We start from the raw sequence: 14705 nt of genomic DNA, 5'->3' as shown, positions 1-14705 counted from the left end.
AACAAAAAAAATCTACATTTGATCTGCGGCAATATGTGTGTTGCTTGTCAACCGTTGAAGAAAAACATTCTTATTTTGACAAAAGGCGAGGAAATCGACTTTCAGGCAACACACGGTTACATTTTTTTTTGGAGCTGTTTAACAACACTTTCCAGGTTTCCCCCCCCCCCTTTGTTTTGTTCCATTTATTACTTTTCTCCCTAATTACTCTCGTCGTTAATTTTGTGACTGCATTCTGTTGCTCGTTCTGCCATCCGACACATTTTTCTTCTTTTTCTTTTTCTGTCGATTAACCTGATGTGAAAACATACTGCCGAAGTAATAACATGCCCCGTAGGTTGCTGGCAGCGCCAACAGTTAAATAAATAAGTACGTATAGAGGACAGGGTGGCTCAGTGGCTAAGACGCTGAGCTTGTCAATCAGAAAGGTCGGCAGTTCGATTATCCCTAGTGCTGCGTAATGGAGTGAGCTCCCGTGACTTGTCCCAGCTTCTGCCAACTTAGCAGTTTGAAAGCACGTAAAAAAATGCAAGTAGAAAAATAGGAACCACCTTTGGTGGGAAGGTAACAGCGTTCCGTGCGCCTTCAGCGTTTAGTCATGCCGGCCATATGACCACGGAGACGTCTTTGGACAGCGCTGGCTCTTCGGCTTTGAAACGGAGAGGAGCATCGCCCCCTAGGGCCGGGAACGACTAGCACATATGTGCAAGGGGAACCTTTACCTTTTTACGCACATACAGGTCCCGCCTTTCACACATGCTCAGGAGGTGCTCAGCAATCAACCTGCATTCATGCCATTTGCAGTGTCTTGCAGTCACGAGAATGTGCTTTATGATGGAATGGGATAGGAACAGAACAGAACAGAAGTTGGAAGGGACCTTGAAGGTCTTCTAGTCCAACCCCCTGCTTAGGCAGGAACCCTACACCACTTCAGACAAATGGCTATCCAACATCTTCTTTAAAACTTTTAGTGTTGGAGCATTCACAACTTCTGGAGGCAACTTCTCTTCCACTGATTAATTGTTCTAACTGCCGGAAATTTCTCCTCAGTTCTAAGTCGCTTCTCTCCTTGATTAGTTTCCACCCATTGCTTCTTGTTCTACCCTCAGGTGCCTTGGAGAATAGTTTGACTCCCTCTTCTTTGTGGCAACCCCTGAGATATTGGAAGGCTGCTATCATGTCTCCCCTAGTCCTTCTTTCTCTTAAGCTAGACATACCCAGTTCCTGCAACCGTTCTTCCTATGTTTTAACCTCCAGTCCCTTAATCATCTTTCTTGCTCTTCTCTCCACTCTTTCTAGAATCTCAATGTCTTTTTTACACCGTGGTGACCAAATCTGGATGTCGTATTCCAAGTGTGGCCTTACCAAGGCATTATGGCGTGATAGATTTGCCAAATACTGTTCTTTCCTTTTGGTTTTCGGCAACAAAACCAGTGGTGAAAGTCAATTTTTTTCCTACTGGTTCTGTGGGCGTGGCTTAGTGGGCGCGGTGTGGCTTGGTGGGCGTGGCAGGGGAAGGATATTGCAAAATCTCCATTCCCTCCCCATTCCTGGGGCCAGCCAGAGGTGGCATTTGCCGGTTTTCCGAACTACTCAAAAATCCTGCTACCTGTTCTCCAGAACCTGTCAGAACCTGCTGGATTTCACCCCTGAACAAAGGTCAGAGGTCTTCTTGTTAGTTCAGAGGTCTTCTTTTCCAACTCTTTGCTCAAGACCTTTCACCATCCTGGTCAAGTGGTAGTCCAGTCTATTTTTGAAAACCTCCAATGATGGAGCACTTCCGAGAGGCAAGCTGTTCCATCGATTCACTGTTCTCACTGTCACGAAATTTCTCCTTAGTTCTAGATTGGACGTCTCCTTAAGAAGCTTCCACCCGTTACCAGTACTTCTTGTCCTGCTACCTGTTGCTTTGGAGAACAAGCCAATCCCCTCTTCCCTGTGGAAGCCCCTCAAGTATTGGAAGACAGTCATCATGTCACCCCCTAATTCTTCTCTTTGAAAGGCCAGATACACCTAGCTCCTTCAACCGTTCGTCACACGATGTTAGCCTCCAGACCCTTTAATCATCTTTGTTGCTCTTCTCTGCACACTTTCTAAGCTAAACGACCTGTCATAAGTCAAGGACTACCTACACAGCTTAATACATAGCCAGATTTACTTATTTAGTTTGTCTCTCATGTACAAGGTTACAGGAACAGGAACAAACATGAATAAGAACACAGGATATGGGGATAGATAAATGGGGACAGTAGAACAGGGACGGTAAGAATGTTGGTGCAATTATGCACGCCCCTACTGACCTCTTAGGAATGGGGCGAGGTTAACAGCAGACAGTTTAAGGTTAAAATTATGTATAAATTCCCACAACATGCTGAATCCCAAGCTACCAATTCCATTTTAGCCTGGTGTAACTTTTGGGGGCTCAGGACAATTGATTGGACTTGGTGGAAGCTATACGCTGAAAATTTTAAAAAATGTTTTCCATTGATATGTATAGCAGCTAAAATGAGGACATTTCAATTCCTTCTCCTTGATCTGGTTCCCTCCCTCATCCCAAGCTTTCTCACAAGGTTGATATGCAGATAAAAAATGAGATAGGGGAAGGAAGAGGGTGGGAAAGATTAAGGAAAGATCTCTTTTAGTCTGCATTGCCTTCTGCCCCCTTGGAAAAATGGCAGGCACAAAATAGAACCATTTTGGAATTCTGGAGGTCTCTTGATTAGTTTTATTCAAGGATATGGAGACTTAACACGAATCTTGCATTGTAGTATCTTCAATTTCCTTAAGAGGCTGGAAGAATCATCTGTGCAGACACAGCAGGGGTGTATAAGATATAACTCAGCATTTCTCAATTTGAAGATGGGTGGATGTCAATTCCCAGAATTCCCCATGCTGGCTGATGTCCGTCCATCTTCAAGAGGCCAAGGATGAGAAACACTGGCTAAAATCCTCAAAGGTGTTTTATCAAAAGACAACTGGACTGTTTTTTCCCCCTCCCTTCAGGAAAAAAAACTTATTTTACAATACAATACAATACAATAGCAGAGTTGGAAGGGACCTTGGAGGTCTTCTAGTCCAACCCCCTGCCTAGGCAGGAAACCCTATACCATTTCAGACAAATGGCTATCCAACATCTTCTTAAAGACTTCCAGTGTTGGGGCATTCACAACTTCCGAAGGCAACTTCTGTTCCACTGATTAATTGTTCTAACTGTCAGGAAATTTCTCCTCAGTTCTAAGTTGCTTCTCTCCTTGATTAGTTTCCACCCATTGCTTCTTGTTCTGCCCTCAGGTGCGTTGGAAAATAGTTTGACTCCCTCTTCTTTGTGGCAACCTCTGAGATATTGGAACACTGCTATCATGTCTCCCCTAGTCCTTCTTTCTATTAAACTAGACACACCCAGTTCCTGCAACCGTTCTTCATATATTTTAGTCTCCAGTCCCCTAATCATCTTTATTGCTCTTCTCTGCACTCTAGTTCTAGAGTCTCCACATCTTTTTTACATCGTGGTGACCAAAACTGGATGCCGTATTCCAAGTGTGGCCTTACCAAGGCCTTATAAAGTGGTATTAACACTTCACGTGATCTTGATTCTATTCTTTTCTTCCTCAAGGAAAAAAAAACAGTCCAGTTGACTTTTGAAAAAAATATTTTGGAGATAAGTATGACCTGGATTGGGGTCACCAAACTTTCAGACCTCAGGGACCACTAAATTCATAATTTAAAATCCCGTGGACCATTAATATGAATTAGTGACGGGATGGGGTCCTTCAGGCACTTAGCTTGGCTGCCTGTTAGCGGAGAGAAGCACCCGGGATCAACCATTGCAGTTGTCCACTACAGCTAGGAATCTCAAATATGGCCAAGAATGAATGTTTGTCTTGTAGCCAGATTGGCCACCTGCAAACGATGCCTTTTGAGGAGCCCGGCCAAAGTTTCCCACTCCGCTCACTGAAGCGCCTGGACTCCGAGGGAGGGAGGGGCTGAAACTACTAAACAAGCAGCCAAGCTAAGTGCCTGAAGGACCCCATCCCATCAGCGAGCGGGATTAATTGCTTCGGAGGGCATATCCAATCCAGGGGACGTAGTTTGAGGATCTCTGATTTTAGTGCAATATAAAAAAATGCAAAGATTTTTCTGCGGGTCACCAACATTTTCTCACACACCACCAGTGGTCTATAGACCACCCGTTGGTGACCGCTGACCTGGATGACTGAGAATCTCCACCGACGCTGGCTAAAATTGTCCCATCTTGAACTCTCGAGTGCCGTGCCCAAAGCTCACCAGCAGGGGGCACACCGATTCACAGATATTAGCTATGAAAGTTTCCCCAGGCTAAATATTTGAATTTCTCTTTTGCGGGGGGTTTCCTTAGAAGCATTATTTGAAAGTATTCCTTACTTCAAATTCCCGGATGATCCATTTTGATTCCGAAAAGACTCCATGCCCATTTCAAGCGAAGAGGTTTAATAAATAGCTTACCACAAATAGAATTAGAGACATGCCACAAAATTCCCGGCTATTGTCTAGGCTCCCAGCAGTTACATTTTTCAATAGTGAGGGGGGAAATCCCCTAATTTGGCTGGCAGCGCTTATTTGCTGGCGGAAAGGTTTTTACACCCAGATCTTTAGCCTTTCTCAGCTGTCTGAATCCAGAACTGCAATATGCTGATTCCTGTCGGAATGCTTAAAAATGGATTTTATCCATTTGCTCACTCTTTAATCAGGCAGCACATTGGAAGAGGGGAAAAAAGATGATGCTAATAAGAAGGATCCATTTCATCCAGGTATGGTTAATAGTACAATTAGGATAGTACAATAATTGTACTATTAATAGCACAATTAATAGTACGATTTCCTCAAGCGGCAACATGTTCCAAGAATGTCACACTGAATTGGCTCTACCTGGAAGGTTATGGCAGGTTACAAATATGATTTTCATATAGAATAGAATTTAGAATAGAATTTTTTATTGGCCAAGTGTGATTGGACATGCAAGGAATATATCTTTGGTGCATGTGTTCTCAGTGTACATAAGGAGAATAAAATCCATAAGAATAAAAAGATGCAACAGTTAGTGAAGTCAAGGTTAGTAATAAGCTATCAAATCAGTTGCCAAGTACCTGTATTTGGTTCTTGTGATCGTAAAGGAAGTGTAGATGTTGTGTAGATTAGGGGTTCCCAACCTCTGGGTAGTGGAAATGTCAGGTGCGCGCGCACACACACACACACACAGTTCCATTTGTGTGAGTGGTGGGCACCAGAGGTGTTATTCAGCCGGTTCTGACAGGTTCTGGAGAACTGGTAGCAGAAATTTTGAGTAGTTCGGAGAACCGGCAAATAGGCTGGCCCCGCCCCCTGCTGCCTCCCAGCCTCCCAGCTGATCTTCTTTTGTTGCCCTGCACAGGAGAACGGAGCTGGAAAGCAGGTTAGTGGGGTGGGGAGGGAATGGGGATTTTGCAGTAACCTTCCCCTGCCACGCCCACAAAGCAGGGGTGAAATTCAGCCAGTTCTGACAGGTTCTGGAAAATCGGTAGCGGAACTTTTGAGTAGTCCGGAGAACCAGCAAATGCCACTACTGCCTGGCCACCCAGAATGGGGTGGGAATGGGGTTTTTGCAGTATCCTTCCCCTGCCACACCCACAGAACCGGCAGTAAAAAAAATTTGAATTCCACCATTGTCACAAAGCCACGCCCACAAAGCTACACCCACAGAACCTGTACTAAAACATTTTGAATCCCACCACTGGTGGGCATGTGTACCCGCCTTTTGCACAAAGGGAACTGCACACCTGCACGCTCGTCTTCTGCTCATGCAGAAACATTCGTTCTCCCCTCTCCGCCCCCGCGGGTCCGCAAAGCCGGAAAGGTTGGAAACAGGTGTACATACTGTGACATCTTAAGGGTGCAGACTGGTCATCAGTGCCTTGTTCAATGTCATTGTAACTTTGCATAGTCGCTAAATGAATGGTTGTAGATTGAGGATTACCTGTATTCAAATTAACTGACTAATCAATAGGCTAAGCTTATCACAGTTCTCGGGGAACAACCAGCATCTATGCTTAACCCTGTCCTCACTGGTGCTGCTGCAAATGCCATTCTCCCTTTTGTCTCTTCTCCCCTTAAGACGAAAAGAGAGCTAGTTTGGTGCAATGATTAAGGTCCTTAGCTGAGAAACCAGGAGATTGTTTCAAATCCCACCATACAAATGAAACCAGATGAGTGACTTTGGGCCAATCCCCAGGAGACCCTGAGTTCTAGTCCCGTGTTAGACATCAAAACTGGTTGGGTGACTTTGGGCCAGTCACCAGGAGACAGTGAGCTCTAGTCCTGCCTTAGACATGAAAACTGGTTGGGTGACTTTGGGCCAATCACCAGGAGACAGTGAGTTTTAGTCGCATGTTAGACATCAAAACTGGTTGGGTGACTTTGGGCCAGTCACCAGGAGACAGTGAGTTTTAGTCCTGCCTTAGGCATCAAAACTGGTTGGGTGACTTTGGGCCAATCACCAGGAGACAGTGAGTTCTAGTCCTGCCTTAGACATCAAAACTGGTCACTGGTCACTCAGCCCTAGGAAGAAGGAAATGGCAAACGACTTCTGAAATCTTTCCAAAAAAACTTTAGGGACTTTTCCAGATAGCCACCAGGAGTAAAAAAAAAAAAAACTGACTCGAAACCACACATTACATTAAAAAAAAAACCTTAGGGATATGTGAAGTGAAGAACAATGTGGATGAAGGAGGCCCTGTAAACTAAGCCCTGTGAAGGAAACTTGAGATGGGAAGATTAGGGCGAGGAGGGTGGAGATAAAGACTGCCTTCTCCACGATGAGTGAAGAGCTGACCCTATTTCGCTCGTTCCAGATTGCAGGATGCAGAATAGAGGTAAGTTACAGGAATATGAATATTAGGAAAACAATTCCTAAACAGAAGAGGAAGAGTGGCTGGATAATGGAATGGACATTCAGAAAGTGGGGATGCCGTGTGACCTCCCGTCCTGGCAGCGGAAAAGAGGAAATTGATAATGAAGTAATTACAACTTCTCGAAGTGTCCCTTCCTATCGAAATAGACAGGCACATCTTTCTTTCATTTGAACACGCAGCTTGTGGTGTACCTTGGAATGCGTTAACAGGTACGCAGAATCCAGAACGTGGGAAGTCATTGTGCTATTCTGCTGCGTTCTGGTTGGATCCTATTTGCGAGACCCCGCGCACCAGACCCCCACACATGCACATTAGACCCCGTGCATGTGCGCAAGACACCTGCGCATGCGCCTGAGACATCCCTCCCATGCAAGGTACTTTTTCGCCCTCCCCCGTCTCCAGAGGCTTTCCTGATGCCTGGGGAGATTGAAAAACGGATCCAACGGGCCAACCGGATGTTGGGGAACGAACCTTCGGGAGACCCGGGAAAAATCTGCTGGCTGGCGTGCACATGCATGCTGGAGCTGACAGCTCATGTGCCAGGAAATGTGGCTCTGCATGCCACCTTTGGCACGCATGCCATAGGTTCGCCATCATGGCCATAGGTTCACCATCACTGCTCCGAGACAACTTATCTCAGAAAAGGTAAAAACAGAATGCAGTTAAGTCCTCGACTTACAACAGTTCCTTTAGTGACCGTTCAGAGTCACAACTGCACTCAAAAAAGGGACTTATGACCATATTTCACACTTATGACCAATGCGGCAGCTCCAGGGCCATGTGATCAAAATTCAGACACTTGGCAACTGACTCGTATTTATGACGGTCGCAGTGTCCCGGTGTCAGGCGATCATCTTTTACAACCTCCCGACAAGCAAAAGTCAACGAGGAAGCCAGAGTCACCTAAAAACCGTGTTACTGTCTTAGCAACTGCAGTGATTCACTTAGCAACTGGGCCATGAAAGGTTGTAAAATGGGAAAGAGATTTAACAACTGTCTCGCTTAGCCATGGAGATTTTGGGCTCAATTTGTGGTCAAGGTTGTAAAATGGGGCAAAACTCACTTAACAACTGTCTCACTTAGGGTTAACCTTGATGACAGATTTATTAATCTAGAGAGGTGGAGGAAGCGGAGACTGCTCTCTACATGGGACTTCCCTTGAGATGCACCCGAAGACTGCAGCTGGTCCAGAATGCGGCCGCGCGGGCAATTATGGAAGGTACTAGGTACTCCCATGTAACACCTCTCCTGCGTGGGCTGCACTGGCTACCTGTGGTTTTTCGGGTGCGTTTCAAGGTGCTGACTATCATCTTCAAAGCGCTCCATGGCACAGGACCTAGTTATTTGCGGGAGCGCATCCTACCCCATACATCCCTGCGACCAATTCGCTCTCACAGAGAGGGGCTCCTCCGGGTGCCGTCCACCAGACAATGCCAGCGGGCGGCGCCCAGGAGTAGGTCCTTCTCTGAGATGGGCCCGACCCTATGGAATGACCTCCCCCCCGATATTAGAACAACTACCGATCTCCGCTCCTTCCGCAAGAAATTAAAGACCCACCTGTTCCATCTAGCCGGCCTGGCCTAACCGTAGTTTTAATTTCCAACACTTCTGGCCGGTATTTAAAATCCTTGGGGATAGATTTTTTTAGATTGCTTTTAATTTTTGTTTTAGAACCGTTTTATATTGTTTTGTTTTATGGGTATCCAATATTGTATTTTATATGTGGTTTTTAGCTGTGTTTTGTACACCGCCCCGAGTCCCTTCGGGGAGAGGGTGCGGTTTATAAATGTAATAAATAAATAAAAATAAATAAATAAATAAATAAATAACTGTGCTCGGTTGTGGCCATTAAGTCGAGGACGGCCTATATGTCTGGATTAAGCTCTTTTTTTGAGAAAATGCTTATGTGGCACCCTCTCCTCACCCCACAGGAAGGGAAGGCAACCTCTGTCCCAAAGAAGAGCATCTGAGAACCACTTGTGCAAACAATAGAACATCTGGCAAGAGTGAGAAGGATGAACTATTTCAGAGCCCGGAGATGAGGGTTGCAGAATGCCAAAAACAGCATCATTAAGAGGATCGCCGACATTCGGCTCCGGCCCTTGCTGTTCTCTGGAAAGGAAAGGAAAGGAAAGGAGAGGAAACCCCTGACCTCGACTTCTTCAGAATCAGAAAAGAGGCACCATCGAGGGCACGCTAAATAAACAAGGAACAAAAATCTCATTATGACTCACATCCTTCGGTGCGGTGCCGATGGACCATTTGTATCAATATGTCAGAGGGAGAGATTCCCCCGGAAAAGCTGACTTTTCACCAAGAGCTGAGCCACTGCGCTGGAAGAAAATGCTTCCAAGCAGTGAGAAAAGCTGTAGAATGCACAAAGGAATGTAGTTCTTTTGTTGGCAGTTGAATGTAGCGTGGGTTTTGCAGTTAGGCAAGAAAAACAAAGCACGCAGCTATAGAATAGGGCCGTGATGGCAAACCTATGGCATGCGTGCCAGAGGTGGCACGCAGAGCCCTCTCTGTTGGCACAGACCATTGTCAGCTGCTCTTCTGGTTTCCAACGTCCTGGTCTTTGTGAGCACCAGTGTGCCCCCAAAATGGCCTCAAACGGCCTGAAAACAATCCGAAAAATAGCCTCCAAATGGTTCAAAAACAGCCTGAAAATGGCCCCCAAAATGCCCCCCCAAAAACAGGCACGCACACACCAGCAATCTGGTCTTTGGGTTTCTGGGGGTGTGGCACACACACATGCATTCCAGTTTGGGCACTCGGTGTCGAAAAGGTTCTCCATCACTGGAATAGGTGGTACTTCTCTTGATAGTAGTAACTGTGAGAAGGACCCAGGTATCCTAGTGGATGGCCATTTAAGTAAAGCATAGAAAGAACAGTTGCAGGAACTGGGCACATCTAGTTTGATGAAAAGAAGGAATAGGGGAGACATGATAGCAGTCTTCCAATATCTCAGGGGTTGCCACAAAGAAGAGGGAGTCAAACTATTCTCCAAGGCACCTGAGGATAGAACAAGAAGCAATGGGTGGAAACTAATCAAGGAGAGAAGGAGAAATTTCCTGACAGTTAGAACAATTAATCCATGGAACAACTTGCCTCCAGAAGTTGTGAATGCCCCAACACTGGAAGTCTTTAAGAAGATGTTGAATAACCATTTGTCTGAGGTGGTTTAGGGTTTTCTGGGACAGGGTGGTCCCAAAGGTTCTTTTTTCAGGAGGCAAGTGGACTTCCTTGTTTTTTCTTTGAAGACGTTTCACTTCTCATCCAAGAAGCTTCTTCAGCTCTGACTGGATGGTAGGGAATGGAGGGATTTATATTCCTTGCAGACAGCTGGTCATTTGCATCCTTTTAGAGCAGTGGTTCTCAACCTGTGGGCTGGGACCCCTTTGGGGGTCGAACGACCCTTTCACCGGGGTCTCCTAAGACCATCGGGAAAAACATATTTTTTGAAAAAATACAGAAAATATAAAATAATTTTATGGTTGGGGGTCACCACATGAGGAACTGTATTAAAGGGTCGCGGCATTAGGAAGGTTGAGACCCACTGAGGGTCCTTGAAGCACTTGGAGTAAAAGGATGAAAATGATCAGCTGCCCTGCAAGGAGTATAAATCTTTCCATTCCCCCCTTATCCGGTCAGAGCTGAAGAAGCTTCTTGGATGAGAAGTGAAACGTCTTCAAAAGAAAAAACCAGAAAGTACAGCTGCCTCCTGAAAAAAGCACCTTTGAGACAATTGGAACAAAGGAGCAAAACTGACTTCTCCCATTGATTTCGCTTTTTAGAAGCTGGCTGGGAAGGACGCAAATGGTGATCACATCACCCTCCGATACTTCAGCGGTGGTCAACACATGCGTCAGTTGCCAAGCGCCTCTGAATTCTGATCGTGTGGCCATGGGGATGCTGTGATTGTTGTTAAGTAAGTCATTTGTTCCAATGCCATTGTAACTTTGAATAACCACTTAACCAATGGTAGCAAGTCAAGGACTTCCTTTATCAGTGTTTCTCAATCTGGGAAACTTTTAAGATGTCTGACCTTCAACTCCCAGAATTCCTCAATCTTAAAAGTTGCCAAGTTTTATTGTTTTTATTAAATGTATATGCTGCCCATCTCCCCTATAAAGTAACCCTGGCTGAGAAACAGTGAAATAGATGTTTACTACCAAATACTGGTCTGAAGGAGAAAGTTGGAGAATTTCTAATAAAAGAAATAAAGGCAAAGGTAAAGTTTCCCCTTGAACGTATGTGCTAGTCGTTCCCGACTCTAGGGGGCAGTGCTCATCTCCATTTCAAAGCCGAAAAGCCAGCGCTGTCCAAAGACGTCTTGGTGGCCATGTGGCCAGCATGACTAAATGTCAAAGGCACAAGCAATGCTGTTACCTTCCCACCAAAGGTAATTCCTATTTTTCTACTTGCTGTCAGATTCGGGTTAATGTCAGGGTACCAAATAGCACCCAAAATTAAATTAGAGTCCAAGGCAAAGTATTGCTCAAAGTTCCAATTGATTAAAAGAGCCGTGTTGGCACATCTGGGAAAACCCAAATCTGAAAACTTCCCAGTTTTCCTCACCCAGTTGAAAGTTCAAGATCTTGCCCCCACACCCACAAGCCCATCCCATGGGTTCCAATCTCCCACTGCCACGAAGACAGATTCCTCCCATCCAATTCCGGTCAGGTGCAGAGGTGCAAAGATAAAGGATGACCTTGGCTTTCTAGAAAGGAATGTTATTATGGCTACATAGCATCTAACTCCGTACCATCCCCCCCCTCCCATTTTCCCACCATAGAAACGGCATAGTAGAATAATAGAAAGTGTGGCAGGCCAAAGATCCAAAAGAAAAGATGGCTGCAGGCCTGACACTTGAATTTTTTACATGCTTTCGAACTGCTAGGTTGGCAGAAGCTGGGACAAGTCACGGGAGCTCACTCTGTTACGAGGTGCTAGGGATTCAAACCGCCAACTTGCCGCCCTTTCTGTCGACAAGCTCAGTGCCTTAGCCGCTAAGCCACTGCCTCCCAATAAAAGGAATACTGTAACTGAGAGCCAAGTGTGTTTCCCCACTTTTGCAAAGAAGAGACAAAAAATGCTTACTTCTGTGGAAACAAAACTGTAACCTAAAAATGATAATATTTTGGGAGATGCTGTTCTACATGATTGGCCAACTGGACTGGCTACTAAGTGGAATGGATTTCCTCCAAAAATTAAGTGGGGGCTACATCATTACATGATAGCATTGTTCCAATATCTCAGGGGTTGCCACAAAGAAGAGGGAGTCGAACTATTCTCCAAGGCACCCGAGGGTAGAACAAGAAGCAATGGGTGGAAACTAATCAAGGAGAGAAGCAACTTAGAACTGAGGAGAAATTTCCTGACAGTTAGAACAATTAATCAGTGGAACAGAAGTTGCCTCCAGAAGTTGTGAATGCCCCAACACTGGAAGTCTTTAAGAAGATGTTGGATAGCCATTTGTCTGAAACGGTATAGGGTTTCCTGCCTAGGCAAGGGGTTGGACTAGAAGACCTCCAAGGTCCCTTCCAACTCTACTATTGTATTGTATTGTATAGCTATTTGTGTGTAATGGTATAGGGCTGGTATGTCCAGCCTTAGCAACCTTAAGAACTTTATGTTGGTTGCAGGACTTGGGTATGGCCAGTCTACAGAAAATAAGGACTAGGGATGACATGAAGGCAGTATTCCAGGACTTGAGGGGCTGCCACATGGAATCGGAGTTCAACTTATTCTGCAAACCATCTGAACGCAGGATAAGAAACAAGGGATGGAAACTAGTCAAGGGGATGCAGTGGCTCAGTGTCTAAGACCCTGAGCTTGTTGATCAGAAAGGTCGGCAGTTCGGCGGTTCGAATCCCTATCGCCGTGTAACGGAGTGAGCTCCCAATACTTGTCCAGCTTCTGCCGACTTAGCAGTATGAAAGCATGTAAAAGTGCGAGTAGAAAAAATAGGGACCACCTCTGGTGGGAAGGTAACAGCATTCCATGCGCCTTCAGCGTTTAGCCATGTCAGCCACATGACCACGGAGATGTCTTCAGACAGCTCTGGCTCTTCGCCTTTGAAATGGAGATGAGCACTGCCCCCTAGAGGTGGGAGCGACTAGCACATATGTGCGAGGGGATCCATTACCGTTGCCTTTTAACCAAGGAGAGAATGAACCTGGAATTTAGGGGAAATTTCCTGACAGCCAGGACAATTAACCAGTGGAATGACCTGCCTTAAGACATTGTGAGAGCTCCATCACTGGAGGTTTTAAGAAAAGACTGGACAGCGATCTATCTGAATTGATGTAGGGTCTCCTGCTTGAGCATGGGATTGGACTAGAAGACCTCCAAGGTCCCCTCCAACTCTGTTATTCTGTTGCCTAGCTCTACTCTGATATTATTATTATTATTATTATTATTATTATTATTATTATTATTATTATTATTATTATTATTATTATTATTATTATTATGTGGTTAATCTTTGGTGAGATTTGGGGCTGGTTGGTAGCTCAACAGCTCGAGTCCTAACCAAGGACCTAGGAACTGTTAAGGTAACGTCGGAGGATATAAGCTGTTCCAAGTAGGGTGGTTTTTTGTAGAATCAGAATGTTCAAGTCCGGTAAATTTAGAATTTCCAAATAGCGATGTGCTCCAAGGGCTCCAATTACAATCGGGGCAATGATTTCTTTTTCCACAGTCGCTCAACTTTAATTTGCAAGTCTCGGTACTTTGTGATTTTTTCTTGCTGCTTATCTTCAATTCACGCATCACAATGTTGATGAACCAAACTACTACTACTACTACTACTACTGCTGCTGATTATTATTATTATTATTATTGTTGTTGTTGTTGTTGTTGTTGTTGTTGTTGTTGTTGTTGTTATGTGGTTAATCTTTGGTGAGATTCACAGCCTTTGGGGCTGGTTGGTAGCTCAACAACTCGAGTCCTAACCAAGGACCTAGGAACTGTTAAGGTAACGTCGGAGGATATAAACTGTTCCAGGTAGGGTGGTTTTTTTGTAGAGGTTGTTGTTGTTGTTGTTTTTGTTGTTGTTGTTGTTATTATTATTATTATTATTATTATTATTATTATTATTATTATTATTATTTACTTTATTCATTAAACTTCAAACTCAGCCAACTGAACATTCAAAAATGCATCACAAGTACCAGTGACTGGTGCTAATGGTTGATACGGTTTGCTGCCAGCGTCCTAGGTATCAACCAAGTACCTTCTTAAAATATAAGATGTTCCGAGTAGCGCAGTTTTTTGCAGTTCCGCTGGTGTTATTGCAGGAAGCTGCAATTTGTGGATGTATCTTGCAAAATTCTTGGACATGGTGCCAAGTGCCCCGATGACAATGGGTACCACTGTTACACACTTCATCCATAGCCGTGTAGTTTCGATGGCCAGGTCGCGATATTTCATGATTTTTTCTAGTTCTGACTTCCAACCCTGTTATTCTGTGTTCTAAGTCCATCAAGGTATCATCAGCCGGAATGACCAGATACTCGACATCGACAAAGCCATTACACAGCATGTCTCTTTATTTTTGGTGCTTTCTGTGGGGGCTATAAAAAAAGCCTTCTATTCTCCAGTTTCTTCAGAATGTAGCAAAAAGGATGTTTTTCCAATTCAAGAGTTTGAATGAATGAAGCGAAATACAACGTTGGTTTCCTCACTTCCTCTTCAGAAGGAACAGGGTAGAAATAAAATTTCCCATGGAGGAGGATACAGGGGCCACGATATCTTATTTTTTCCTTTTGGGAATGCCAA

This window comes from Natrix helvetica (genome assembly GCF_964273705.1).
Source record: "Natrix helvetica genome assembly, chromosome: 1".
NCBI lineage: Eukaryota > Metazoa > Chordata > Lepidosauria > Squamata > Natricidae > Natrix > Natrix helvetica.
Note: the sequence above shows the minus strand (reverse complement) of the source record.